Raw genomic sequence first — 4888 nt, 5'->3', positions numbered from 1 at the left:
TTTTAGTAGAGACAGGGTTTCACCATGTTGGCTGGGCTGGTCTTAAACTCCTGACCTCAGATGATCCACCCGCCTCAGCCTCCTAAAGTGCTGGGATTACAGGCGTGAGCCACCGCGCCCAGCCTAAAACTTAATTTTATGTTTTGTGAATTTCAGTTCAACTTTGTTTGTTTATTGAGACAGGGTCTCTCTCTGTCACCCAGGCTGGAGTGCAGTGGCGTGATCTCGGCTCACTACAGCCTCGAACTCCTGGGCACAAGTCATCCTCCCACCTCGGCCTCCTGAGCAGCCAGGATTACAGGCACGCACCTCCACTCCCAGCTAACATTTTGTATTTTTTGTAGAGATGAGGTCTCACTGTGTTTTCCAGGCTAGTATCGAACTCCCAGTCTCAAGTGATCCTACTGCCTTGGCCTCCCAAAGTGCTGAAATTATAGGAAAGAGCCACCCTGCCTGGTTCAATTTCTAAAAGAAAAAAAACTGATATATAAATGTGAAAACTTTTGCTGAAAAGGAAAAACAAAGGCTCCCTCTGGCTGCAGTGTGGAGAATAGACCACACCATGAGGCGGAAGTGGATTGTGATGGTCGTGAGAAAGCTGTAGGGTGTTCCTCAGTTCTTGAACTTCAGTTATTTTACTTCCCTTAGTTCTATGATTTATGAAATATTTCTCACCTGGGCGTGGTGGCTCACGCCTGTAATCACAGCACTTTGGGAGGTCAAGGCAGGTGAATCACGAGGTCCACGAGGTCGGGAGTTCCAGACCATCCTGGTCAACGTGGTGAAATCCTGTCTATACCAAAATTACAAAAATTAGCTGGGAGTGGTGGCACATGCCTATAGTCCCAGCTGCTCGGGAGGCTGAGGCGGAAGAATCGCTTGAATCCAGAGACGGAGGCTGCAGTGAGCCGAGATCACGCCACTGCACTCCAGCCTGGCAACACAGCTAGACTGTCTCAAAAAAAAAAAAAGAAAGAAAGATATATTTCTCTTTTATTTTTATTTTTTTTTTTGAGAAAAGGTCTCCCTCTGCCGCCCAGGCTGGAGTGCAGTGGTGCATAGTTCACTGCAGCCTCTACTTCCCAGGCTCAAGTGATCCTCCCACATCAGCCTCCCAAGTTGCTGGGACCACAGATATGTGCCGTCATGCCTGGCTAATTTTTTTTTTTTTTTTTTTTTCAGAGATCGGGTTTCGCTATGTTGCCCAGGCTGGTCTCACACTCCTGGGTTCAAGCGATCCTCCCACCTTGGCCTCCCAAAGTGTTGGGATTAGAGGCATGAGCCACCCTACCCTGTCCTATTTATGAAATATTTCTTGAGGGACACAGAATGTTTGGTCTCAGTGCCAGCAGGGCTGCTGAATTTCTCGAGTCTTGGGAAATGCCAAGAAATAAAGGTACTATTACCAGGCAAGCTGGAGTGGTGAGCGACTTGATAGTCTCAGCATGATATCGCCAGCTGTTGGAAATCTTGTAGAATGGGCTAACAGCCACTGCACACTTGCTACGTCCCAAGCACTGCATTAATGTATTTAATCCTGACAATAGCCTTGTGGGCTGATGGGCTGGGGTTTTGTTGTTGTTCTTGTTGTTGTTTTGATACGGAGTCTCGCTCTCTCACCCAGGCTGGAGTGCAGTGGCGCGATATTAGCTCACTGCAGCCTCCATCTCTCAGGTTCAAGCAATTCTTCTTCAGCCTCCGGAGTAGCTGGGATTACAGGCATGCACTACTATGCCCAGCTAATTTTTGTATTTTTAGTAGAGCTGGGATTTCACCATGTTGACCAGGCTGGCCTCGAACTCCTGACCTCAGGTGATCCGCCCGCCTCAGCCTCCCAAAGTGCTAGGATGACAGGCGTGAGCCACCGTGCCTGGCCTGATGGGCTGTTTTATCACCACCTATGCAGCAGTCCCTCTGATGCCTCAAGTCCCCTCTCTGTATCTGCAGGAGATAGTTCCCTGAGAGACCTGACTTACCTGTCCCACCTCAAGCCTGGACCACACATCTTTTGGCTTTCTTCAGCCTTCTCCAACCCCTCAAGGCAGCCCAAAAGTTTGGGGCTAAAGACCCCAGGGTGAGCTGGACATGGTAGCTCATGACTGTAATCCCAGCATTTTGGGAGGCTGAGGCAGGAGGATCACTTGAGCCTAGGGGTTCAAGATCAGCCTGGGTAACATAGGCAGACCTTGTCTTTTTTTTTTTTTGAGACAGAGTCTTGCTCTGTCGCCCAGGCTGGAGTGCAGTGGCCGGATCTCAGCTCACTGTAAGCTCCGCCTCCCGGCTTCACGCCATTCTCCTGCCTCAGCCTCCCAAGTAGCTGGGACTACAGGTGCCCGCCACCTCACCCGGCTAGTTTTTTGTATTTTTAGTAGAGACGGGGTTTCTCCGTGTTAGCCAGGATGGTCTCGATCTCCTGACCTCGTGATCCGCCCATCTCGGCCTCCCAAAGTGCTGGGATTACAGGCTTGAGCCACTGCGCCCGGCCTTTGTCTTTACTAAAAATACAAATTGTAGAAAGTCAGGCGTGGTAGCATGCACCTATAGTCCCAGCTACTCAGGGGCTGAGGTGGAAGATCAAGGCTGCAATGAGCTATGATCACACCACTGCATTTCACCCTAGGCAACAGAGACCCTGTCTCAAAAAAAAAAAAAAAAAGAAAAAAAAAACCCAGGGTGTAATTGATCACAGTTAATATCAGCACATCGTATCACATGTGCCCTGATAGGCTATACTCAAAAGGACGCATCATTTCTGTGGAATTCCTGCCAGAAATGCATAACCTCATATGCAGAGTAGTCAAATCCACAGTGACCAAAAGGTAGAATAGTGCTTTCCAGGGACTGCGAGGAAGCAGGGAGTAGGAAATTATTGCTCAGTGGCTACAGAGCTTCAGTTTGGAAAGATGAAAACATCCTGGAGCAGAATAGTGGTGATGGTTGCACAACAATGTGATGTAGTTAATGTCACTGAACTGTGCACTTAAAAATTGTTAAGACGGGCTGGAGGCGATGGTTCATGCCTGTAATCCCAGTGCTCTAGAAGGTCAAGGCTTTTTGAGGCCAGGAGTTTGAGACTGCCGTGGGCAACCCCATCTCCCAATAGTGAGACCCCATCTCCAAAAAAAAAAAAAAAAGTTAAGATGGTACATTTTATATTGTGTGTATTTTGCCACAGTTAGAAAGAGAAAGAATTGTTCGGCCGGGCGTGGTGGCTCACGCCTGTAATCCCAGCACTTTGGGAAGCCAAGGCAGGCAGATCACCTGAGGTCAGGAGATTGAGACCATCCTGGCTAACACGGTGAAATCCCATCTCTACTAAAAATACAAAAAATTAGTCGGGTGTGGTGCCATGCACCTGTTGTCCCAGCTACTCAGGAGACTGAGGCAGGAGAATCGCTTGAACTTAGAAGGCGGAGGTTGCAGTGAGCCGAGATCGTGCCACTGCACTCCAGCTCAGGCAACAGAGCAAGACTCTGCCTCAAGAAAAAAAAAATTAGCCAGGCATGGTGGCACATGCCTGGAATCCCCGCTATTCCAGAGGCTGAGGCATGAGAATTCCTTGAACCCAGGAGGTGGAGGATGCAGTGAGCCAAGACCTAAGACAATCCCATGTAACAGATGAGGAGATGAGGCCCTGTATTAGTCCATTCTCGTGTTGCTATAAAGAATACCTGAGACTAGGTAATTTACAAAGAAAAGAGGTTTCATTGGCTCTTTTACCCGCAGTACAGCCATGGTTCCACAGGCTGTACAGGGAGCATGATACTGGCATCTACTCGGCTTCTGGGAAGACCTCAGGAAACTTACAATCACGGCAGAAGGGGAAGGGGAAGCAGGTACATCTTACATGGCCAAAGAAGGAGAAGAGAGAATGAGGTAGGAGGTGCTACACGCTTCCAAACAACCAGATCTCATGATAATCCACACACTATATAGCACCGGGGGGATGGTACTAAACCATGAGGACGTCACCCCCATGATCCGATCACCTCCCACCAGGACCCACCTCCAACACTGGGGATTATACTCTGACATGAGATTTGGAGAGGACACAGATCCAAACCATATCAGGACCAGAGAAGTTAAGGAGCTCTCCCAAGGTCACACAGCCAAGAAATGGCAGAGGTAAGGCTCCAACCAGACAACCCAGTGTCACAGTCTACCCTCTCGATCATTCCAGTCTGCTGCCTCTAACAGTTAAGCAACTTCCCATTTTAAATTTCACTAATTGAGACCCAGATTTATGTCCCCATACTTCCCTATTGTAAACCCAAACAACATTCTTCCACCAACTTATTTGAATAACGTGTGTAGGACAGAAAGAAGTGACAGCTTGAAACTACTCTAATTTTACTTACGAATAATTGAGGTTGATTCATGCTGCTTTCTAAAAAACTGGTAATCCTCTTGGTGTTCCAGGATGCCAAATTTGTCACATACGTCTCTTACAACTTCTACTATTCTCTCTCGAAAGCAGTACTCAAAAGCAGACAGTCACAAAGATAGGGTGCTCAACAAGGGATGTTCCAAGACAGGAGAAAGTTAACTTTCCCAAAACAGATGGAAAGAGCCAAAAAGGAAGAAGAAGGAAAATGAAGGAGGAGCTTCCGGGAGAAAGACACATTAGTGTTCAGTGTCACAAAGTCTATTAGTAGAGTATTAAAAAAAAAAAATAGGCCAGGTGCAGTGGCTCACGACTGTAATCCCAGCACTTTGGGAGGCCGAGGCAGGAGGATCACCTGAGGTCAGGAGTTCAAGACCAACCTGACCAACATGGCGAAACCCTGTCTCTACTAAAAATACAAAAATTAACTGGGTGTGGTGGTGGGTTCCTGTAATCCCAGCTACTCGGGAGGCTGAGGCAAGAGAATCTCTTGAACCTCGGAGG

This window comes from Mandrillus leucophaeus, unplaced genomic scaffold (genome assembly GCF_000951045.1).
Source record: "Mandrillus leucophaeus isolate KB7577 unplaced genomic scaffold, Mleu.le_1.0 Scaffold230, whole genome shotgun sequence".
NCBI lineage: Eukaryota > Metazoa > Chordata > Mammalia > Primates > Cercopithecidae > Mandrillus > Mandrillus leucophaeus.
Note: the sequence above shows the minus strand (reverse complement) of the source record.